The sequence below is a fragment of the Lolium rigidum genome, chromosome 5, assembly GCF_022539505.1.
Source record: "Lolium rigidum isolate FL_2022 chromosome 5, APGP_CSIRO_Lrig_0.1, whole genome shotgun sequence".
Taxonomy (NCBI): Eukaryota; Viridiplantae; Streptophyta; class Magnoliopsida; order Poales; family Poaceae; genus Lolium; species Lolium rigidum.
The window spans coordinates 47,673,424-47,699,384 of NC_061512.1; the positions used below are offsets into that span (position 1 = coordinate 47,673,424).

The following is a 25,961-nucleotide window of genomic DNA, read 5'->3' on the forward strand; positions in this document are numbered from 1 at the left end:
TTATCAAAAGGAGTAGTTCCTACCATAGTAATCGTGATCAAAGTTCTAGCCATAGTTGTCGCAATAAATATTACAGACCGGGATACAAATGAAGCCAAGAAGAATGGGTTGGAGTTGTCTATGGCCATCGACGTTTCGTCATGACTCGGCGAAGGCTCGTCAAACATGACGACCTTCTTTCGGTGTCAACATAATTTTCGCTAGTGATACCATCGCTGGTGTAGTCATGGATGTTGATGCTGACGCCGTCGCGGACGCAAATGTTGACACCGCCACAACTGTCGATGTTGATGCTGGTGCAGGAGGTATGTTCATTCAATCGACGATTTCTTTCAAGATCATGTCGATGTAGAACATTTGCACCGCCATCACATGGGGATCCATTCCCTTTGTATTGACAGTAAAGATCGTGAAGTCCTCTTTCCATTTCTTCATGGTGCCTCTCTCCTTCTCGATCACAATCTTCTGTTTTTGCTTCAGCAGCAGCACCTTACGCCTCTTGTCCATCTTCGCGTCGGGCATGAGCATGTTTGCAGAGACATCAGCGAGTCACTTGTTGATTGACATTTGAACCATGTCCATGAAGCCTCACTGTGGACTGCGAAAGGTGAAAAACATTGGCATTTGAGCCACGTCTGCATTTGAGCCATGTCCATGAAGCCTTACTTGTTGATTGACATTTGAACCATGTCCATCAAGCCTCAGTTGGGCATGAGCATGTTTGCGGAGACATCGGTGAGTCACTTTTTGATTGACATTTGAACCATGTCCATGAAGCTTCAGTGTCCCTGTGCTCAGCATGGGGAAAACATTCTTGACTGTATTTTCTAGCCCTTTACATGCATCAGTGTGGACCGCCAAAGGTGACACTGGCCCAATGCATCTTTTTAGCTGCATCATGAACCGTATCCATGAAGCCCCTGTCTCAGACGTAAACATGCCAACAGCTATAGGAAACATCCAATTGTGCCCATCTAGAGCGTTGCAAGCTGCTAGTTGACGATTTCACTTACGAGTCAAAAATGATGAATCTATGCTCAAATATGGGCGATAGCTTGCTTTGAAGCCATCGATGCAAGGCTTAATTTAGAGAAGTAGACTTTTCCATCTCGTGTTACCTATATATCTCAACAACATTACCAGGTGACCTCTTCTCCACTTCTGCTTTGAAGTTATACAACATTCTAAAGGTACTTGCACAATCATCATATAATTCTTTCATTTCCACTGCTTTGCATTTCACACTGTAGTATATTTTAGCTTGATTGGGTACTTCTTTCTCAAGTCTACTTTCAGTTTCTTTGCACTGGTGTTTGGTGTTGTGGCTAAAATAGTAGTGACTTTTCTTCCACCCAAAGTTGGGAAGTCATGGTTGAAACTTTTTGTGAACTTGAAGTATGTGCTCTTAGAATTTGATTCACCCTTATTGTCCTTCCATCAGGTTGGCATATAGCAGATATATACCAATTGCATGGCATGGATCCATCATCAAAACCTTTGCACCTTGCATAGAACTTCTTTTTATCTGTCCACAAAGTCTTGGTTTCAATCTCATGTTTGATTGCATAAGTCCAATAATACATCCTAAACTCATCCATGCTTCGAAACAATATCCCTACTTCAATAACTGGATTTTCATTACCATAAACACTGATGAGTTCATCATCATGTCCATCACCCACATCAATTACATCATTATGCATAAACTCTGAATCTATATCTGCATCATCATCACCATCACGCCTTGAAAGTCTGTTACAATCATCTGCGGTATCATCCCTCTCCTTCTCCTTGTCTTTGTCATCTACATGAATGCCAAAGAGATTTGCCATTTGAATGTTAGACATTGGTGCAATGAACAAATCTGTCTAGTTAGTTATCTCAACTATATTCCAATCAATAGATACAACCATTTCGAGCACAAGTATTTGCCTCTTCTGCATCTGCATTAGCCTCCCATGTTAACATTGCCAACTTAGTAACTATAGGCATTACCTGCCTTTGTGTAGCTCAATCATCATCAACCATTTGACAAGCCGACTTCGAGGGCATATATCCAACTCTAGAATCAGACTTCAAATCAGTGAGCTCTGCTAAAAACTTAGCACTTTTGCTTGTCCAACCGTCTCGCCGATCGATTTCATCAACTATTTCTTCTCATGTCTCAATCCTAACATACTCACCTTTCCAATCATCAAATCCCAACAAAGAAACTTCTTGCTTTGCCTTCTAGACCACACTCTCCCCAATTTTGTCCATCAAATTCCTCACAACATTCTCTCCCATGCTTTGTAGTTCTTGGGGATCAATGTATGCACATTCTACCTTTCATTTAACCATACTGTCTCTCTCCATACCCGCATGCTGCCATCAACTAACATTGCCTTAGAGGGAATTAATTTGATACAAATTCGAATTTATGCCGCTCAACCCATCTCCCATGTTTTTGGCGGCCACTGTGAGCTAGCGGAAGCGAACAAGCAACTCAAACTGAAATTAAGTTGCAGGATGCAGGAAATACCGTCTACAAGTTCCCTCTAGCGGCTCCATCTCATTCTCCTCGTTCAGCACGCCGGGCCTCCACAATCTAGATTTCAAATGGGAACGCTCATATATGATTTGAGAAGGATGGGAGGGGGTTAGGGTTTCAAATGCCACTCACCACCTTCGCCGTAGAAAGAAAGTGTACGTCGTTGCCGATGAGAAGGACGGGTGAGCTCTGCCGCCGCCGGGAAGCTACATGAACTGACGCGCATGCTTGGTGGGAAGCGGTTGGTTTGATTCCTCCGTCAGGTGCGACCAATTAACCTTAACGTTAACATGAAACTGTGGCGCTAACGACCGATTTATGGCCCGTGTGGCCGTGGGCTATTTCCTATCGAAGGAACGTCGCATGTTAGATATTTCCACGAACGACAACTCTTAATTTCGGTCCAATTTTCTGCAAAGATGTCGCATAGGAGCTATTCATCCCAGAGATATATAGCCTAAGAAACATAAGATACCTATATTTGACATACGCCTTCCAACGGGAGGCATTCTCCCTCTCCTAAAGTCTGAAAAAAATATCTTTTGCATTCCTACAGTCTGAACAAATGTTTCTAAATAATGAGAAGTTATATCACAATTGGGTCGGCAAGGAGCCATGGTGGTCATAGCAACGGCTAGAGGCGAGGGCCTAGAAGCCGTACGTGCATGCGCGTCCATCTGGTGTGCCAAAAGAGCCAGACCTCTAGCAATGCTTGGAGGAAGAGCACCACAGTGCCTGCTCGGCAATGTTGAGGTGGAGGTCTTCTAGATGGACATGAGCGTCAAACACACCTGGCCCGCTCTAGGAGGATTTAGGCCACCCCAATCTCACCAATACAGCCATATATCAATGTAGACAAGGCAGTTATTCCTGTTCTCCAAAACGGTGCACCTACAAATTAGGATATAGAAAATCTAAAAAGTAGCCAGAGGCATCAAAGCAAGCAAGTACAAATTATGAGCGAAATTTACTGGCAAATCAACATCACCGGATGATGCTACCAACCTGTAATAAATAAAAATCGAAATTTATCTAGTTTCAATACACAAAGGAAGGCCTGGACCTATATTGGCAATACACTAAAAATCACTACATTACTTCCCTCAGACTGTATTTTTTCCATTTATGCACTTGACAACGAACTACTTATTTATGGGGACTTTGTTAAACCAGGACTTAACAAGTGAAATGGCATATCCATAAAACCGACAAACAGACCATGTAAATGATCATTTCATATTTGCTGAGTAAAGAAGGAGGCGCATGTATGCTTTACCCCCTGGTATGTGGGTAACATATGTTCATATTCAACATCCACTTCCACATACTGTCGTTTGGCCCATTGTACTTGTATATGTTACTTTGCTATGCTGATATATGCATAGCTGACGATGAAATGAATTGCAAGAAGAGAATGGAATAAATACAATATAGGGGGGAATGATCACCATGCAATTTATGGCAAGATATGTCATAGGGCACTGGCGGCCCCTGCTATGCTAGGTCCTCGGCAGCGGCGAGCCCTGATGGGCACTTGGGCGGTGATATTTGTATGGCCGCGAACCTCCACACAGCATTGCGGTGGTCGTGCATCCGGCTAGGGCCTTCGCGATGTCCCGGCTGCCCACATTGAAAAAGTGGCACCTGGTGCAAGGGAAGACATGATAATACCTAGTGATGAAAGCATATCTCGGTTGAGCTTTGGCTCTGACGGTGATGCGTATCTGTCTCGAGGCATCACCTCCTACTCACCACGCGGCACCACGGTCTGTCCCGGATGCAGTTGGCGAAGTGGGAGCAGGCCATGGAGGTGACTTGTGGCTCAAGGGCAGGGCGGGCTGGCGTTGTGCACTAGTAGAAAAAGGGCATTTAGTCCCGGTTCACAACGGGCTTTAGTCCCGGTTGTGCAACCGGGACTAAAGGGTCGCGACTAAAGGCCCCCCCTTAGTCCCGGTTGCTTAGGAATCGGGACTAAAGGTCCGTCCGCGCGGGTTCTGTGCGTCGGGGCGAAAATGTCTCCCCATGTGAATTTTTCTAATTTTATTTTTTCTAATTTTTTTCCACTCCATTTTTTTCTATTTTTTAAGAATTTCTATTATTTCAGTTATTTACATAGTTTAGTCTCTATCTCTAACTACACTTATCTCTAGTCAAATTACTTACTCATGGTCAAACTTCTCGCTCGGTCACCCATCCTCCCACTAATTTAGCACTAGCACGCTTAACTTCCGAGTTCCATCCCGTCCCGCATCCAAGTGATTCGCGCACATTTATGTGATACTAGTATCATATCAATCCTATTAACGAGAACCAACCTGAGGTTGGGTGGTTAGGAGGGTGGTTGTACCCCCAGCCCACCAGAGTTCAAACCCCAGGTTTGACATTTGTGTGTCTCATAAAGGCGGAATATTCTTTCGAGTGGGAGGCGACGTTCCCGTCGATAGCGAGGCGCCTCGTGGTGACTTCGTCAATTTCAAGATCCAATCCGTCGGCTCGGTCTTCCGGAGGTGCTCATAGGGGTAGGGTGTGCGTGTGTGCGTTCATAGGGGTGAGTGTATGCGTGTGTATGTGAGCGCCTGCGTTTGTACTGTGTTTCTCAAAAAAAAATATCAATCCTATTAACATATGTTGGTCGATGTCAAATTTCTTTATTGTTTGAATTTCAAATAATTCTTTTAATAAACAAAAGTAATGATGTAATAATAATCTTGAATAAATAAATAAAAATTAACTTTTTAATTTGTATTATTTTTAATTTTTTTTTTTTTTTTTGCCAAAGCTAAAACCTAAAATTTCGAAAATCTAAAAATTGTGTAAAAGTAATAGTAATATTTATGCAGTATTAAATTATTAATTTTAATTTTAAAAAAAATGAAAAAAAAATATAAAATCCGTAATTTATAGCAACAACTAAAATCTTCCTGCTTTCGTATTTTCATTTGGAATTTTGAGAATCTAAAATTTGGCTAACCGGGTAAACCAAGGTGAATTCGTATGTAACTTTTTCCTACGATGATTTTGATATATTATATACTTTTTTTTGACGTCGTATGCAAAAGTTAATGTTGTTTTACCATTTTTCAAACTTTTTTTGCAAAAAAAGTGAAAATTCAAATTTGTTAATTTTTCCTAATAGTATGTTGCATAACATACAAGAATCTGAATTTTTTATTTTTAAAATTTGCTATCACTTTCTTTTCTATTTTACAGTGTTAATAAAGGCGATCCACGGGGGGGGTGGAGGTGCGTGGGGAGGCAAAAAATCCGAAAACCCTTTAGTCCCGGTTGGTAATACGAACCGGGACTAAAGGGTGGACCTTTAGTCCCAGTTGGTAATACGAACCGAGACTAAAGGGTCCTGCGTCGGCTGTAGCCCACCATAGCCCTTTAGTCCCGGTTGGTGGAGCATTAGTCTCGGTTCACCTCCCGAACCGCGACTAAAGACCCCATTAGTCGTGGTTCAAATATTTTGGGGACTAAAGGGGACGTATGGAAGACTCTTTTTCTACTAGTGGTGGCAGTCGCGAGGCGGCAAGTTGAGTCATTGCGGTGGTGGCAGGGAGAAGGGAGTTAGAGCGGGGGCGATTTGACTTAAGAAAGAGAATGGGTGGTGATATTTTTACATTCGCTGGGAGGGATGGGGGGATGTTTTCCTTCCGCACTCCGCCTGACTATTTGCTTAGCGCATAACACCCAATATTAATATCCTACTGTGTGGATATATTTAATCAAGTGCACCGATCATATGGCGCTGAGAGATATGTGTATGTTTGACGGTGTAACCTAGATTTTTTTGTTTGCTCTTTTATTAGTAGTGGAGAAAAGTATGAAGGAAAATAAGACAGAAAGGTGCTAGTTTTTTTAAGTTACTGGCGGCATTGGTTGGTAATTTCCTTCAATTTTAGGGGTAGTTCAAAGTTTGACATCAAGAAAGCTTATTTCTATATTATTGTTAAGTATAGAATATGTAGACATAGATATATAGATATAGATTTAGATATAGATTTAGATATAGATTTATATTTATATATATATATATAAATATAAGTATAGATTTATATCTATATAGGTCTGATATAGACGGAAAACCAAAACTGATCATGGGTGCATATGCACCTGGTATGTATAAAACATATTTCAAAAAGTTAAAAAATTTAGGAAAAAAATTTAGCATGTAGAGGGACATGTTCTATGTGTACACATAAAGTTTCACGTAAAACCAACAATTTTTGTACCATGTGTAAAAAAGACAAATAATGCCTCGAGAAATAGACTATTTTAACACCAAAAATTTGTCTTTTTAGTACAGGGCACAAAACATATCGGTTTTTGCTGAAACAACTTTGTGAACATGTAACATGTCAAGGTATACACGAGGCATTTTTGTTTTTATTTTTTTAACATTTGGAAATATGTTTAATATGCATTTCAAATAAAGGGTGCATATGCACCCGGGTGCAGAAACACCCTGTCCGATATAGATTTATATTTAGGTCTGCTATTCTCGAAAATAACTATTCTCCAACCCTTTCTGAACTTCCCACTTATTCGCACATGAACTTCTTGACGGAACACTATAATTCCATGTTTTTGGCGGACAATGGTTTGAGGCTGATTTTCGAAATGTTTATCGAAATGATGCATATGATATACCGTTGGAAAGCTACGGAAATTTCGCAACTTTTTTGTTCAGAAACTGTTCCCAAATTCGTAACGGTATAAAAGTAATTTCAAATATACTAAACTCTATTTCGCGGAATTCACAGTTTTCATATAGTTTTTCGGCTGTCATTTTCGAACCATTTGTCGGATTGATGCATGTGATATACCGTTTAAAAGGTATGAAAAATCCGCATGTTTTTTGTTTAGATTGTTTTCCCAAAAAGTTCACGGTTTAAGAGCAGTTTTAGAAATACTGAAAACGGTTTTCGTGAACTTCTCCAAATTCGTACTGTTTTTGGGCGCTTTTTTCAAACCATAAGTTGGACTGAAATGTATGATATACCGTCAGAAACGTGTGGAAAGTGTGCAAATTTATCGTGCTGAACACGTTTTCAAATTATTAATGGTTTGAAATTAATTTTATATATACTAAAAATTGTGATGGTCGTCGGCACACAAACGATTCAAATTAACGCGCCTTCCGTAGTCGGGTGAGGCGGGCTTACATGTTGGGGTGAAATTGGGCTCGTATTGGTGTCAACTACTCAAGGAGATGATCGATTTCGTCAATCGGAGCTCGTATGTATGAATTTAATAAGTAGGATTTCCGCCCGTGAAAATAGAGTATGTGAACTGCCCCCTACGTACACGTGAACTTCCGGTCGCGAATTAAGATATAAGAATCTATGTTTTTTTATTGAACTCGTGTTTTTTCTTAGTATTTTGAAGGGGACTTTTTAGATTGTAACCATTGAACGAACTTCTGAAGCTAGGCGAACACAGGGCATATTCAAATATACAAAACTATTTTTTCTCAAAATCTGCAGTTTTTAGAGTACACTTTAATGTTGAATGTACTAAACTTGTAATGGTCATAAGGTGAACTACTGTTTTACGTTTATACAAAACCCAACGGTGAACTTCCGCATTATGTTTATGCAAAACTAAAGTTCAATACGTTGAAACATCAACTTTTTTCCGAGATACAGACTTCCAGGATTGAAAATAGTGAGCTTCTTTTTACCTCGTGCGTGAATTGAATTACTTCTGCCAAATATGTGTATTATCTATAATAGACCATTTGATTTTTTAAAAAAAATAAAGTGAACTCGCCTGATAATAAAACTGAACTTCAACCAAAAATTAAATTTCATATGAAAGTAAATAAACAAGTGCACTATAACCAAATGGATGAGCTGGTCAAAATAAATAAGCGTACCAAAAACAATAATGGTACGGTTGTGTACTGCGGGAAATTAAATTTGTGAACCGACAAAAGAGTAATCTTCCCGCTGGTAGAACTGGAACTTCCCATCAAATCAAACTGGACTTCAAACTTGCACCGTGCCATTCAGAACAAATGATCTTTCGGCACACACAAAAGTGAGCTTCCAGAGAGAAGTTTCGACAAACTTCTTGACAGAAGTGAACTTCATATGCATGCGTGAACCTCCTAATCAAAGTACTAATGTGAACTTTGTACTCTTAGTAAACTTCACATTAGATGGAAATTTTACATTCCTCAAACACAACAAATCTCTACAATGTCCAAGTTTTAGAATCAGCAAATCCAACGTGCATTCTACATTCCCTGGACACTACAGGGAATATATTTTTCCGGGATTCGATGGAAAATAATTAAATAAAAGAAACAAGCACAGTATGGTTCAATGACTTCAGCTAAAAGTAACTAAATTTCAACAAACTATTTTTCTCTGAACTTCACATAAGATGGGCTATGTGAACTTCAATGTAGTCTTAACTGAACTTCACATCACGTGTCCTCTCTGAACCTCTCAGCTCTCTATCCGACATGGGAAAAAGGGGTGTCACAAATTTACAGAAAAATAGTATCAGCTCTCACGAGCAGTTGCTCAACAGGTAACACAAAAAAACGTTTACCCCTACAACATATTCAAAAACGAAGCTACGTCGTGGGCAGGCAAGTACTTGTGTCTCCAAGGCTGCGTACAGCCCTATGTCAACATGCAACGACCGGACCACACTAGCTAAGAGAAGCTCACGGGCGCCGACAGCAGAGTGAAGCAGCGCAACGACTGCTCGCTAGAACCTGAGAAAAAGGAAAGGATCAGATATACCATCAGTGCACCATGTTTGGATTAAGAAAAAAAGTATTCCAATCTGCATAATTATAAGGCTTGATGTCACCTAGGGCATAAGAACAATGTACTGTGGTTCTCCTATATCTCCTTTCTCAAGAATTGCAGTGAAGAAAAAGCTATCTAGTTAAATTGGCTGCATAAAACAGAGAAAATCAAAGAAGTTCAGAGAGGTTCAAAGAGATTAACCAGACACCATGTCGCTTGAAGCAGCAGCGGCAACGACAATGGTCGTGAAGACCACACTGTCACTCGCGGAAGTCTAGAGCTGTGCTTGCAGGAGTCCATGACAGTGCTCTTTTCAACCCAAATTGAAGTTCTTCTAGAGATGAAGCTAACTCCCTGCATGGCCATGACTAATGAAGAAAGCAACAGCTCAGTTCAGATCATATACTAAGCGAACTTCCCAAAAAAACAATAGTGAAATTCTCTATCCACATCTTGGTAAATAACTAAGCATTAACATCGAACGAGAAGGGGTAAAATCCAAACATGAACATCGATAGTAGCTTACAGCAGCTAATGCATCAATGGAAACTGCACGACAGATAATACATCAACAACATCCAACAACATATCATGAGCAATGATGAACTGTGCCACAACATATTAGCTACTGTAGTGTTTAACTAAACGTCTTTCCCCTCACGCTTACGTACCCTAAAAAGAGATGTGAACTTCATAGCAAGTCAGTTGCAAAAACATCTCATCCCGACAAGGAACTTGGTGTGCACTGATGTTCACCAATGCCGATGCGGAGGTATGTGCACCGAGGGATGTTCGCCAACGCCCATGTGAACTGCACCGCTCAACAATTAAATCCGAACTTCTAGTTTTCTATGTCTGTACCATCGACACTTACCCATAGACATAGCTAACCGCGTAAGAGTGAACTTTCCAAAAACAAATTAGTGAACTTCTCCATAGCAAACAACAAATAAAGCACACATGAATTGATTTTATGTGTACACATAGAAAAGCTATTTTTTTTCTAGATGAACCGACAGTAGTGAGCATGTACAAAATGAAACATAAACTTTGTTTGTAAACTAAAGGAACTTCTACTTTTTATAGCCAGACACACATCTGCACATACTTGTACCATGTTTTTCCCATGCTTGATTCATTTTTTTCCATAAAAAATAAAGAACTAAAAAATACGCAAGTTCATAACCATACACGTACAAGCTCAGGTCTAGTGACGCTTTTCAAATTCTCAAGTGAAATTTTTCTCATGAAATAAAAACGCAAAAGAAATTGACAGGAGTTCACGCTTGGTGCTCCTGGTAGACCATGGTGGCGCACCTGAAATTCAGGGCTCCATGCATTGTCTAGGTTGCCTGATCGATGCATTAATGCCTGGCAGCACTGTAGTTCACATCGACAAAAAAGTGTGAACTCCCATGCTGGACGAAATGTACTACTCCAGAAAATATAAAGTGAACTTCACAACTATGTGTATACACACTAAACTTTCCTGGATAGAAGCTGTGACCTTCCGGGACAAACAAAGTGCATTCTCTAATAATTTAGAAAAAATACCTCTTTTCATATTGACTTCTTGGTTTGATGCAATGTGGACTGCCGATCATCATGTGGACTGCTATGGAACAAGAGTGCACATGCAGGGATTAGGAAAATATCAATGTGATAAGAAGAGCATGACTTGCAGTGACAACCGTGGGAGCCAGCCGCAAAGAACTCCCAGCTCGTTGCAATGCTGCTTTGTGGGCAATGTGATGATAGTTAAGTCATATATAAAAAAGCAAACTTCACATATGATATAAGTTTTACTACGCCAATCAAGTAATGTGAACTTCAAAAAATAAATTCATAGATCTTATCGGCATAAAAATCACAAAAATAGATCATCCACAAGCAACAATGCATTTCCTAGATCAACATGCATGATTCATTCTACACAAACAGATCACTAGGATCAAGTCTATTAGTTGCATCTAAATTTCAAAGAAGAAATAAAATTTCTTCTATCAAGCATAAACACAAACACTTACAAGCCACAAATATAGTGTATCTCTAAAACCTGATCTACCAGAAAGGGACTGTCCCAAAAGGTGATTTAAGTAACCAGCTTCACATTTTTGTGTTTATGTGGACAAGCGAACTTGCATTTTAAATAAAAGCGAACTTCACCTTTTTGTGCATATGTGGACAAGCGAACTTGCATTTTAAATAAAAGTGAACTTCACATTTTTGTGCTTATGTGGACAAGCGAGCGTGCATTTTAAATAAAAACGAACTTGCATTTCAAATAAAAGAGAACTTCACATTTTTGTGCTTATGTGGACAAGCAAGCTTGCATTTTAAATAAAAGCGAACTTGCATTTTCAATAAAAGTGAACTTCACTTTATTGTGCTTATGTTGACAAGCGAGCTTGCATTTTAAATAAAAGCGGACTTGCATTTTAAATAAAAGTGAACTTCACATTTTTATGCTGATGTGGCGAGCTTGCATTTTAAATAAAAGCTAACTTGCATTTTTTATAAAAGTGAACTTCACTTTTTTATGCTTATGTGGACAAGCGGGTTTGCAATTTTAAACAACATCTAACTTGCATACATAAAAGGACGTACCCAGTGCTGAGAGCTCCCGCACTGTGCAGGGTCTGGGGAAGGTGTTAGTGGCAAGCCTTACCCTCACGAAGTGCAATGTGAGGAGACCGCGACTCGAACCTGGGACCTCTCGGTCACAGGCGGTGAGGCTCTGCCGCTGCACCAGGCCCGCCCTTCCTAACTTGCATACATAGAGAGGAAGAAAGGGACTGTCCCAAAAGGTGATATAAGTAACCAGCTGTTGGTGGACACCCGTCGTTGCTACCAACGAACTTCCACAACGTCGATCCTGAACTGCTTCTTTTACATTTTTATGGGTGACGTCGTTGCCAGTCAGATTTGTGTCCCAAATAACAGAACTTTTGAACCAAACACTGCAAGTATGATGTTTAAAAATGTTAACTTGTGAAAGACCAGATAAGAAAACAAATAATGCAGCTCTATGAAAAACCGTATGATTGCAAAGAAACTGACAGCCAACAATTATCTGTCTAGTGTTGGAATATGCCCACTATCAAGCATCATGTAAAGTGCCATGTTGCCTTCCCGTCCGCAATGACATGCTCCATATCAAGGTAAAGGGGTGACTAAGCGTAATCAAAATTGTATGTTGCTCATTTTCACATGAACGTAGAAGCAATAGAAAAATAGTTGTCTGCCCCTCTCTCTCTCTCTCCATGAACTTTCACTGTTCATCAATTGAACTTCAGATGTTCATCATCTAAACTTCACTATGCATCGATGTTTCCATAATATTTTGTCTAACACTACGTGATTCTGATATTGGAACAATGTTCTGCCGGTTTATATGCACCTGCACTTCCAGCAAGGGGGTAGGACTGGTGCATCCGCAGGGGTTGCGCGCGAGCTCTGAGGTTGGTGGACTCCGGTCTGGAGCACGGTGGACTCTCGATGGGGGCATGGTGAACTTATATAGTACTAATCTAGCTAGCTTAACAGAATATAAGTGAGTAATAATAGATGAATTGGCCCAAACACATGAATCCAATAGCTTGTGAATACTGAATATCATGATAGCTAATAGAATAAAGAAAGTTAAGCAATGCACATTACCGGATGAAAAATTGCAGAGAGACAAACAGAAGACAAACTTCGAGCATGAGACGAACTGGACTTCACTTTTTTTAAAGTTCAAAACTTCTGAATTATATTGGTGCTTACTACCAAAAATAGTGATGGCAACAGGGAACATAACATCAACCTTTTTAAGTAATATGTGTGCTGAACTGCCACACAAAAATAAAGCCAAACTTTCACAATGGAGAAAGTGAACTTCGATAGAAAAATGGTGTGAACTTGCCGACAAAAATAATTGACACATCGAACTCCCCAAGTAAAGAAGAGGCGAGCTTCACGCATAGATCATATGAACTTCTAGGATTTAACTATTTATGTGCTCCGTAATCATCTGAACTTTGACCAATCAAAATAAACTATGCGTAAAAAAATCTCATTGACAAGCCACTGGCAGATCAAAATCAGTACAGCGACAACTACAACTGTAAAACAAAACCAGCAACAAATCCTTATCCAAATAGCAGTCCACGTAACTAATACAATTCAGCAGTTCATACCGTGGACGAGGGCTTGCTGGTGTCTATGAAACAGCAGTAGTGACCACCTTTACCGAAGGCATTCTGCGCACTTAAAGTTCTTTCATCTCTGAAATTCTTCATACTGACCAATTCACTTCATGTTTTCCTGCATGTGGACTGCCTGCCATCAACACTAGATGCAATGAATAAATCGTCCATTAGAGTCCAACATGAACAGAGAGCTCTTTCGAAAAATCCTAAGTGCTATTTTATAGCATCCTTTCACCAACAAATAAAACTCTTCCTAGTTAAGCATAAATCCATTCATCTCCATTAGGCCTATAGAGATGATAAAAACCTTTCTAATTTTCTCCTCAGATAATGAACTTTCGGAGACAAAAACAGAAACAACAAAACACTTCACACATCTACCCATAAGCAAGAAAATCAAGTGAAAACAAGCATCTTTCTCTTAAATGATAATACCCTGCCAGGTTGCATTGACAGTTTCTGCAATTTGTTCCCCACAATACTTTGCAAACAAAAACAAGCCAGTTAATTACTAGCATATGAATCTAAAACCGTATATATACTTTACATGCTTCATAGGCAATGCAGATAAGTGCACATGTATCACTATGTTATAACATCAAGCAATCAGAACTTCAAGTGCGGTACGTGAGCTACTATATTAACATTATTTGAGCACACAGGTATTGCTCATCTGTTTCCGATCCATCCCATCAGAACAAAGAGCTAGCTAGTAAGATAATTTAGCTGAACAAACAGTTGGTGGAGATTCAGAATAAGAAAACGTACCAAACTATATGCAGTTCAGAAGCACCCTCGTACAGGTTCAGTACCCGCGTCAGCTGCATTCTTATGCATCAGCACGCATCATGCCGGGAGCAGCAGTGGTCCACTCAGGTTCCAGTGGCGGTGCAGCAACGGAAATTCAGAGCAGATCTAGGGCCTTCGGTTGGGCATGTGAACCGCCGCTGGCCATGGAGTTCAAAGTGGCGGCCATGGCATCCTCCTTGACGGATCAGAAAATGGGAGAAGGAGGGATGGCGAAGGGGGTGGCTAGCCGGGGAAGAGATCTCGCCAGAAGGGGTGGTACGCGGCGTGGCCGACCAAGGCAGGGGCCGTGCGCTAGGTGGTTGGCCGTGGTAGGGAGATGGCCGGCAGGGGCGACGCGCGGGCTTGCCAATCGATCCAGATTGGGGCTGGAACCGGCATCAAGGATGGTGGGTAACCTGCAGCTGGTAGAGGCGTGGGGCTGCGGTGGAGTTAGGCCGCCGACGGGGAAGAAGGTGAGGCGGGAGTTGGGCCGCCGACGGGGAAGAAGGTGGGGCGGGAGTTGGGCAGTGGTCGGTGGGTGGGGAAAGAGACTAGGGAGGAGGCGTGCGGGAGTTCGGTTACGCGGCGAGTGGGTTTGGTTCCAGGCTTCCAGCGTAGAACGTTTTCGGACCCAGGGGTTCCAGAATAGCTATTTTAGAACCCTCTTATGGGGGTTCGAGAATAGTTGGGCTCTATATATATATATATATATATATAGGATAAATACTTCCTACCCCTAGGTGTAGTTACACCCATATCTAATATACTACCATACAAAAGTATATACGATACTTTATCGGTTTGAGTATGTTCTTACACTATATCTAAGATATTCTAAATCAAGTTTGGTGAAAAAAATGCAAGTGAGCATGTAGTTTGCACTATATATCCGAAATACATTTATTTATATACGTAAAAAGTGAGTATACGTAAAAAATGTACATACTACCTACAAAGTATTATATATACTACCAAAATAGTCTTATATACTTCATACTACATGTACATACTCTCCGGTATGATAGATACTCTCTAGATTATGAGAAACATACGTGGGTGTAACTACACCCGGGTGTAGTATGAATATGTCCTATATATATATATATATATATATATATATATATATATATATATATATATATATAGGGTCGCACTATTCTGAAACCGGTGTTCAGAATATTATTCTGAGCACCGCCTCCCCTATATAGACAACGATCGAGGAAAAGCTTCACCTACCTTTAGCCTGTCCCAACTAAATCCCTCCCCGATTCCCTGTTGCTCGCCGCCGGCCAGGACAGATCTGCCTGTCCGCGCCGCTGCCCCAGCGCCGCCGCCCGACGGACTCCCGCGTCGCCGCCCGTCGCCCCCCTGCACTAGCCCTCCGGCTCGCTGCTCTAGCGCCGCCGCTCCACGCTCCATCTCTGGTGACCCACTGATCTCGCCCCCGCCGTCCCAGTTCCCCACCTCCGCCACCGGCCAGAGCGCGGCCACGCCAGTCGCCCACCTCTGCCGCCTCACGTCGCCCAGGTTCCCACCAGAGGGAAGCATAATCGTTAAGCAGCGTTGTTTTCGTCAGGCAGCGCGCTGTTAGCTCCGTAACCAGAGTTGCTGTCGTTTGTGACCATGGTGAATTCAGTCAAGGATGTCGATTTGGATTTTGGATCCAAATTCTTGTTTTGATTGATTCATTGGGCAGAATGATTGCATCCTCTGATTTCAGTCAGAGCGTGTGTCTCTCTCTCTCTTGTTTTTATGATTCCATATTTCCATCTACTGAATATCGTAGGAAGTGCACTTTGTTTCGCCAATCGTCGGCCAGTGAACCTACCTGCAGTTTGTTGTCTGCAATTTCTTTTGCATACGAGCGCATGTACTGCCTAATATGCACTCATGTACTTATCAGTCTTGCCTCGTTGCAGATAGAGGATCAAGGGTTTCAGCAACTGAATTAGCTCTTGCAAGCCTGCTAACAGAGTGATATTAGTTTTCAAGGTTCCCAAAACATGACACAAGAACCTGTGTTTGACACTTCCACAGGTATGAGTCGTTTCCAATCAAGTATTCTTCTAGCTATATAAGTAGTACAGTAACTGCTAGCACTGAACGCATTTTTGTCTAAAACTTAAGTGCTCCATGTTTGTTGCCAAAACCACATGTGCATCGTAAATCCACAGACCAACAGTTGCATAAACTTTACCCAACGCACTCCCTTCATCTATAATGCATGGATCTTGGTGGAAACACACATGTTGCAGCTCATTCCCTCCTGCCATAGGCCATCACAAACATTCCCTCATGTCGCTGCATTGGCCGCAGCTCCCGGCCATAGGCCAGGGCGCCCCTGCTACTGACCCGCGCCACCAGCCAGGCCCCTCCGCCGCCGCTGGTTCCTCGTCGCCTCCACGGGACACGAGCCACCGTCTCCTCTTTCTGGCGCTGTTGCGGTCAGAAACCCACCGGCGGGCAGCGACGGGCAACACAGTAGAGCCGGGAACAACTTAGGGCTGCGGCTGGCCCTGGTCCCTCCGAGCGACGGCCCGCAAAGCCTCTGGTACGCACGTCCGATGCTGGTGCAAGGGCGTGCCACCTGACCTATACCTGGTCAGGAAGGTGATGGAGATGTCTCGCTTAGTTTCCTGCATGGCATACACGTAAACATTAAATACGAGCCTCGATCGGTTCTCAGGTTATCCTGTGAATCGGCTCAAGGAGCCGATCCACTCATGATTCGTACGAGGTGTACGAACATATGGTGATCCTGCTTGATCAAGATAAAGCTAAAGCGATCTACGACGATTTAGGGTTTTCACCACATAATCGGATCATCCTACTCACGATTGGGCCTCGCGGCCACGCACGGTGATCGTAAGCCGATCCTAGACAAGGCCTAAAAACCAACACGAGGTTGATCCCCGGAACATCCTGTCTAGGACTAGCAAACGACACCCTACGCGCCGCTGGATCCTCCAACCCTTTGTAAGGCCTAACTATTGCAGATATTAAACTAATCCTTGAAGAACAAGGAGCAACCGTAACGGATCGAATCTACTAAATAATGATCAAGCGGGGTGCCGCCCCTACACCTAAGATAGGTGTAAGGGCGGCTAGATGTACAAGGGTTGCACTACGACAGCATATGATACGAAGAACAATGCTAACCCTAACACATCTAAGATAACTACGTTGCTCGCCATCAAAAAGGCTTCGATACGAGCAACGCATGAACAACGTAATAAGCTTGTGCTGCCTAGATCGCAAGATGCGATCTAGGCAGCATGATGCTTACCGGAAGAAACCCTCGAGACGAAGGAGTTGGCGATGCGCCGAGATTGATTTGTGGTGAACGTTGGTTGTTGTTTATTTCATAAACCCTAGATACATATTTATAGTCCAGGGGACTTTCTAACGTGGGAATAATCCCAACCGTGCACGAGGCAAACTCTAACTAACCGACACGTAATCTACTATATTACAGATACACGGGCCACCTAGCCCAAACTTTGCATAATAGGCCGATTCATGTATTTCTTCTATGTATATTCTTCAAATCCATCTTGATCGCGGCCCACCTCTGACTTGGTCAAATTCTGGTGATAACACATGCCCCCCTGGTTTTGGAATTGATAATTCCAAAATCACCCTGCTTTTTCCTCGTCGGGTCATGTCGTGGCAGAGCAGAACCGTCGCAGTATCCTTCATCATGATGCCTTGTCTTCTCAACTTCTCTGCAAAATTCGATAGCTTTAGCATCACTTCCTCGGAAACTGCAATGGCATTAAATCTCCACTAGGCTCCTCCTTTATTTAACTGTGCCGATTGACTAGCCCTCTTCATCATCTTCCTCTGTTCTGGCTATCGGCACCGAAAAACCCTCTTTCCCTGTAGCAATGTCTTCCTCCTCCTCCGTCTCCTCCGGCCTCTCCCTTCAGTCTTCCTCCTCGAGCGAGCCGGAGTGGAACTTCGACCATGTGCCAGACGGTCCACCCGAAGCATTCGTCGGGTCAGATGGCGACCTGCCTCTGACCGATGGGGAAGACGACCTCAAGTTCCTCATCGAAGGGGAGCTGATAAGCGAAAGCGAAGATGACCTCCATCCCTGGGTGAAACCCACCTCCTCCGACAGGAAGGAGGAAGAAGAAGAAGTGGAGGAAGGAAAGGAAAAGGAGGAGGATGAGTCCTCCTCCCCCGCTAAGCATCCGCCGGCAAAGCGATTCCGCGCTTGGGCGGACAGCGAAGACGATGATGATGACGAGGAGGAAGAGGAGGAGGACGAATCCTCCTCCTCCATCGGATACCCGCCGACAAAGCGCTTCCGCTCTTGGGCGGACAGCGAGGATGATGATGATGACGAGGAAGAAGAAGCTCCGGCCGAGGGCTGGGGCAGCAGCGACGAGGACCTTCCTGGGATCAGCACCGACGGCATCGACGACGGCGACGATGAGGACAGCGACGACTAGTAGGGTAGAACTAGTAGTAGCAGTGCACTAGGCACCAGATCCCCCTTTTGAGAGCCATCGGCTCTTTCTTGTAAAGCCGCTCCTTTGAATTAATGAGAATTGTTCTTCCAATTTATCTTTCAATTAATCCAATTTCAATCCTTCCGCTTGCCACACCAAGACCGATAGCAACGTATCGGATCTTTTTCCCTTAGACGCCCATGAAGCCGGACTCAGATATCGATTAGACCGTCAGTCAAGCACTTCTCAAATTCAGACTGTGATTTGATACCTGACCATAATATTTCGCAATCCTATAGCCGATGACTGTCCATCGGCTATTTTGAGAATCCAGTCTCTTTCCTTTTCTTGCAGCAACAGGACGGTTCAAACCCTGTAAAAGACGACGGCTCCCCTTTCCGGCTCCTCTTCGTAGCTTTAGCAGTCTTCTTCTGCAACAACTCACCGCTTTCGGAGAAGGTTATGATGCAGGGTCAGCCGATGCACCTTCAATCGGCTCCCAAAAACAGAGCCTCTACAAGTTAGTTGCCCCCCGAGCCTTAATCAAGGCGAGAATACCGGCGAGGATGCACAGGTTAAACAAAAGGCTTTGACCTCAGGTAATCTGGCAATCCGAGACAGCCACCATGAAAAGTCAGCCACACTGATGTTACCGCTGAACTAGCACAAAGGGTTGTCGGCTCATTGTAGCTGAGGCTGCTCTCATTGTACATTCCTTTCAAGGAAACCGAAAACCATCTTGGCGAAAATCTGAGCCTTGAGCACATAGCCGGTATGTAATTGTACTAGAGTCGATGGCTATGCATCGGCTTTGTTTCCAACGATGAGAATTTTTTTTTTACTGGCCGATTTTTTCTATCGGCCCCCAATGTTTCACTGCACACATGTTCATCTACACCTGTTCATCTAATGATTAGATGCCCCCCGAGCCGAATCTGCCAGGTGACTGCAGATATCGGCTTTGTGGTTAGCCCAGGCACTGTATTTGCACGTCGGCTCTGGTAGGACCAATGCTGATTTTCCCTGACTCATCAGCCGACGTAAAACCGCTGCCCAGTAGGTCGATGTTGAACACAAGCAGAACATGTGGTGAAGATAATTTTGGCCGATTGCTGGAATCGGCCTCCATATTGATCGAAGCGCTCAACGAAGGTTTTGTAATGTTCCTTCATAAATCTTTGGGGCCGATCCCAAGGATCGGCCTTGCCACATTTTCTCATCAGTTTGTTCTTGCTACACGGTCAGGCCGGTGGATAAGACCAGCCTAACCCCATCCTTTGTCACGTCGATGCACTCACCGTCGTCCAAATTGAGTGCATCGTTTAATCCTGGAGCACTAAACTCCGTTGGAAGGATGAGCACCATGTTTGTGCCAGCCGATGTTTCATCATCGGCTTTCCTTTGCTTGGGGCGCCACACCATTTTTTGTAGTCGACCCTCTTCATCCAGGGTTCGCTGGATTTTCACGGCCAGATCAGGCCGCGCCTTCCTTAGCGTGTGCAGGTACAACCTTTCGGCTTCTTCCAAGCCGCGCAGCCGCTGAACCCTACGCTTTTGGGAACGGCTGAGTCCATCAGGGCACCACCTTGGCCGGTGGTACCTGTCTTCTTCTTCTTCATCGTCTTCCAAATCCTCGAGATCTTCCACCCGAGGGGACTCAGCGTGTTTGCTTCGAGGCGGGAAAGGCCCTAGGCGTTGGAACACGGACACGTTAGCTGCCTCCTTCTTCTTCTGGTTACATTCTGGGCAATTGCCGATTGTAGGCAATCGGCTCATTCCTGAATCCCAGCAGTGTCTGAAGAAGGGACAGTCCCGATGCCTATCCTCGTCGTCTCGCTCCCTTGACTTTTCCTTGGCACGGCGCTCGTACTCCTCCTCATCGCGATCATGCCGACGATGTCTTCTGGCTTCTCTATCCAGACGATCTCTTTCATCGTCATCGTCGCTGGATCGCCGGCGTTGGCTATACTGACTCACATACTTGTTGAGGAGGTGATCAGAGAGAGGTCGCTGATATCTTATGTTCTTTACTTCTCCCTCTGTGACGTAGCGCTTGCCATCGTGACGGAGCCGATCGCGTGGAGCGGCCTCCTCTGTGTCCTTGCTACGAGAGCAGCTGCCCTCGTCTCCATCCTTGCTAGAATGGTGTCCAGGTCCTACCACGTTGATGCTGAACGAGGATCCTGGCTGGCAACCTTCAGGGTAAGTGCATTCCACCATGTTAACGGCGGGGAAGGGGTGGGTGTCGACCTTCATGGCGTACTGGTTGAAAATCAGACGTCCTTGTTCTATCGCCATTTGGATCTGCTGACGCCACACCCTGCAGTCGTTGGTGGCATGGGAGACCGAGTTATGCCATTTGCAGTATGGCTTTCCGTTCAGCTCCTGTACCGTGGGGATTTTGAGGCCTTCGGGTATCTTCAACTGTTTCTCCTTGAGTAAGAGGTCGAAGATTTGCTCAGTTTTGGTCACGTCAAAATCGAACCCTCTGGGCGGACCTGGTGGCTTAACCCACTTGCAGGACACGGGGGTTGCCCCCCGAGTCCATTCAGCCACTGCTACCTCTTGATCTCCCGCAGAACCTTCGTCTTCATCGGCCTCGACTCGGACTATCGCACGCTTGAATTTGTCCTGGTACAAGTCCGGGTGGCGCTGTTCATATGCTGACAGTTTCTGAACCATGTGCGCCAGTGAAGGGTAGTCTGCTTGGGAGGCCATGTCCTTGAGTGGCGATGCAAGGCCCACCACTGCCAACTCGACTGCTTCTTTTTCAGTCACACGAGCCGAATAACATCGGTTCCTAAGATTTCTGAAGCGCTGAATGTATTCCGCCACAGTTTCTCCACGCTTCTGACGTATCTGTGCTAGATCGGCAAGGCCAGACTCGGAAGCTTCTGAGTGATACTGCATGTGGAACTGTTCTTCCAACTGCTTCCAAGTCCGGATCGAGTCCGGTGGCAACGAAGTGTACCACCCGAAAGCCGATCCCGTGAGGGACTGTGCGAAGAACCTCACGCGTAGTGGATCCGACGCCGAGGCCGTTCCTAGCTGTGCCAAATATCGGCTCACATGCTCGATGGAGCTGGAACCATCTGATCCACTGAATTTGGAGAAATCAGGGAGCCGATATTTGGGTGGTAGCGGGATCAACTCGTACTCGTCGGGGTACGGCTTGGAATAGCCGATTGTCCTCCTTTTCGGCACCATGCCGAACTGGTCTCTCAGTATGGTACTGATTTGATCCGCGGTGCTTGGCTGCGGGAGTCGAACTCCGAAGATTCGCCGGGGTGGCGTACTTAGCCAGCCATGCTTGCTTTTCCAGCTCTGAGCCAATTGCAGGAGCTGAGCTCTGGAGGTTCGTCGGAGTGGCATACTTAGCTAGCCACGTCTGCTTCTCAAGATCTGTCGCTGACGTTCCTCCTGCTTTCCCAGAAGTCCCTGCTGTTGCGGTCTGGTTTGTGAGTGCCCAGTTACCGCAGTCTGGCATGTATGTGCACATGTACCCGTGAGGGATCTCCTTAGGCGCCCCATGCAAGAACTGGCAGTCACTAGGGTCACCACCGATCTTGTAGACGACGAATGCCGGTGAATTCGGCACTTCTGGTGTTGCCAACGCAAATGGCAGCGGTGGACGGGACTGGAGTGGCATCTCTCCTTGGTGTGTCCCGAGAGCTGGTCTTGACGGAGAGTACTGGTGCCTCATGATCTCCTGGATCACCCGAAGAGCGACACGCTCCAAAGTGTTCACCAGGTTCTCAGAGTGGCGGTGCAGCGAGTGAGCCACCAGATAGTTAATCTCCTGACGCAGGGACCTGGTGCGTTCTTCCGACGGGGCGGACAGGTCTATTCCATCGAGCGCACCGTCGGGCGAGAACCCCTTCCACCCGATGCCATGTGAACGGGTCTCGTGAAAAGAGCCGATGAGGTCGGCTTCGAGGATAGCTTTGACCTCGTCATACTTCTTCTTGAGCTCGTCGGTCAGATCCTCGTACGTGACTGGAGTGCCGTCCGCCATCTCAGATGTAGATGGCGATGTGGTTGATGACGAAGATTGTCCCACCGGGCGTGCCAGAATGTGTTGCGGTCAGAAACCCACAGGCGGGCAGCGACGGGCAACACGAGTAGAGCCGGGAACAACTTAGGGCTGCGGCTGGCCCCGGTCCCTCCGAGCGACGGCCCGCAAAGCCTGCGGTACGCACGTCCGATGCTGGTGCAAGGGCGTGCCACCCGACCTATACCTGGTCGGAAAGGTGATGGAGATGCCTCGCTTAGTTTCCTGCATGGCATACACGTAAACATTAAATACGAGCCTCGATCGGTTCTCAGGTTATCCTGTGAATCGGCTCAAGGAGCCGATCCACCCATGATTCGTACGAGGTGTACGAACATATGGTGATCCTGCTTGATCAAGATAAAGCTAAAGCGATCTATGACGATTTAGGGTTTTCACCACATAATCGGATCATCCTACTCACGATTGGGCCTCGCGGCCACGCACGGTGATCGTAAGCCGATCCTAGACAAGGCCTAAAAACCAACACGAGGTTGATCCCCGGAACATCCTGTCTAGGACTAGCAAACGACACCCTACGCGCCGCTGGATCCTCCAACCCTTTGTAAGGCCTAACTATTGCAGATATTAAACTAATCCTTGAAGAACAAGGAGCAACCGTAACGGATCGAATCTACTAAATAATGATCAAGCGGGGTGCCGCCCCTACACCTAAGATAGGTGTAAGGGCGGCTAGATGTACAAGGGTTGCACTACGATAGCATATGATACGAAGAACAATGCTAACCCTAACACATCTAAGATAACTACGTTGCTCGCCATCAAAAAGGCTTCAGTACGAGCAACGCATGAACAACGTAATAAGCTTGTGCTTGCCTAGATCGCAAGATGCGATCTAGGCAGCATGATGCTTACGGAAGAAACCCTCGAGACGAAGGAGTTGGCGATGCGCCGAGATTGATTTGTGGTGAACGTTGGTTGTTGTTTATTTCATAAACCCTAGATACATATTTATAGTCCAGGGGACTTTCTAACGTGGGAATAATCCCAACCGTGCACGAGGCAAACTCTAACTAACCGACACGTAATCTACTATATTACAGATACACGGGCCACCTAGCCCAAACTTTGCATAATAGGCCGATTCATGTATTTCTTCTATGTATATTCTTCAAATCCATCTTGATCGCGGCCCACCTCTGACTTGGTCAAATTCTGGTGATAACAGGCGCTGCCAACCCTCAGCCTCCAATTCAACCTCCATCGGAGAACCAGGCAGTAGCCCTTCCCCGTACCAGGTGATATCCTGTTTTTTCTTCTTCTGAATTTTCTAGAAAAAAAATCTATATAGAAGTACACATAAATGATTTTCAGAAAAATGCATTTGGAGAAGTATAAATGATCCATCGTCCGCAGTACACGCCGCCGTACTCTCCATATTTTCCTTTTTTTACTTAGATCAATCTTTTGAGAAAATGAATATCACCTACAACAAGCATTGCATTATCATTGGCAGTATGGGACTGTTATTGAGTGCAGTTCACACAACCGAAGTGAACGGTATTGATGTTGAAACTTTGCATAGAATGAATACATTCGTCAAGTACAAGTCATAATCCGTCGGCAGTACAGGCACAAGTTCAGGTTAAGTACATAGCGTCAGAGAACCACTTTGATATGGCAATAAAGACAGACACTCTGTATCTCTCTTTCTCTTGTTGATTTTTGTTTGTGATTGCAAAAGTTTGCCATGAGATCGCCGCTAAAAAATTGGTTGGTGCCCCCAAAGTTCTCTTGTTGGTTTCTCTTTCATGCATGGCTAGCCTCTTGCATTTTGTAGTTTTTAAATTTTGAGTTTGTTATGTACTGGACAAGCGCTCACTGAGAACTCCTAATGATTGCAGTGATTCAGCCTTAAAGGCAGCTATATGAAGCACTCAACAGAGAAGTCAGTACTCTGCATATGATCCGATCCGGTCAGTTCTTTCAAGCCTGAAACTAAATCATGTTGTGCTCATTTCTTTGCTTCCCGTTGTGTGTATGTAGGAGGAATTATGAGACCGGCCAAGCGCCGTCGGCTGTCGGAGATCCACTGGCGCAGCTCGACCATCAGAGCTCCTCCCTTCCCCTGGCGCAGTGCTCCATCGCAGGGCCCCTCCCCTACAACGCGCTTGGCCGGCGGCGCACTGGCCCTCCCTACGGTCGCGCTTGGCCAGTGGCACCACTCATGCCCGCTTCCATTATTGGATGCCCTCACGCACCACCACCTGGAGGTCCGCATGCCACCGCTTCCCTTCCCTGATGTCGAAAGTGTCTCTTCTTCCCCGTAGTGGTGGCTCCTTCTTCCCCGTGGCCGGCGAGCCGCTGCTTCCGTCCGCTGTCGACACATTTCCTCGTGCAACGCTGCCATCAGCTCCGCTCGGAGCACACTTGTATACGCGCGCGAGGGACGACGGAAACTGGGAGCCATCTTCCATGACGATGAGTCGATGAGCCCATACCCTACATCTGCCGCCACAGACTCTATTTCCTCTACCGCTGATGTGGCTCTTCCAGGCTAGGTCATCGTGTTCCTGCGCGCAGCAGCTGCGGTTACTGCTGCCATGTTTTTCTTTGCTAGGACAGAGTTCATTCTAAGCTCTTGTTGATGTACGCTCACTCAGGCATACGTGGTGAGCAACTATTTAATTGATAGTATATATATATATATAATAAAGCTCTATGCTCACTCTGAAACTCTGAATTGGAAGCCTACTTTTTTATGTGTTTCGGTGCACCAGGTTTGGATAGTTCAGTTCGCTAGTTCAGTGCAGTGTGTAGTTAGCTGGTTCAGAGCCGAAACTTAGAAATCCACGCATGTGTGTTGATTTAAATTCCTGAGGAGCTTATTCATGCGCATACTGTTCGGTATCCAACAACAGAGTTTGCTTTATTTTGGTACATCAGCTGCGTAGTGACAAGGAAGGGTTCCGCGATGATCTCTGGCGGCGGCAGCGAAGCGTCGTTTGTCTGGTATTAGCGCTGGCAGCCAGAGCTGGGCATCTTCGGTGATGGTCGCCATGGACTCGTGGCGCCGACAAGAACACATGCATCGTGTGGATATTGGATATAAATTATTTCTTGTACTTCCCGTGACAACAATATCGGATTTTTTTTTGTTATTTTGTAATGACCGTTTGCTTCAATTGTTCAATCCTTCAATTGTTAAAA

General features: G+C 44.8%; 3 long non-coding RNA genes across 3 annotated transcripts; 1 reads left to right on the forward strand and 2 right to left on the reverse strand.

Annotated features, from left to right (window-relative positions):
- Positions 1-8,863: 8,863 nt before the first annotated feature.
- Positions 8,864-10,900, reverse strand: LOC124654130. Its single transcript, XR_006988217.1, has 3 exons — positions 9,972-10,900; positions 9,502-9,668; positions 8,864-9,263 (listed from the first exon to the last, which is right to left on the reverse strand). It is a non-coding gene; the product is annotated as an uncharacterized LOC124654130 (long non-coding RNA).
- A 1,174-nt stretch (positions 10,901-12,074) lies between these two features.
- On the reverse strand, positions 12,075-14,516 carry LOC124654131. Its single transcript, XR_006988218.1, has 3 exons — positions 14,262-14,516; positions 13,482-13,623; positions 12,075-12,260 (listed from the first exon to the last, which is right to left on the reverse strand). It is a non-coding gene; the product is annotated as an uncharacterized LOC124654131 (long non-coding RNA).
- Positions 14,517-15,714: 1,198 nt separating this feature from the next.
- Positions 15,715-25,494, forward strand: LOC124651200. Its single transcript, XR_006987311.1, has 3 exons — positions 15,715-16,319; positions 24,656-24,699; positions 24,798-25,494. It is a non-coding gene; the product is annotated as an uncharacterized LOC124651200 (long non-coding RNA).
- Positions 25,495-25,961: the final 467 nt, after the last annotated feature.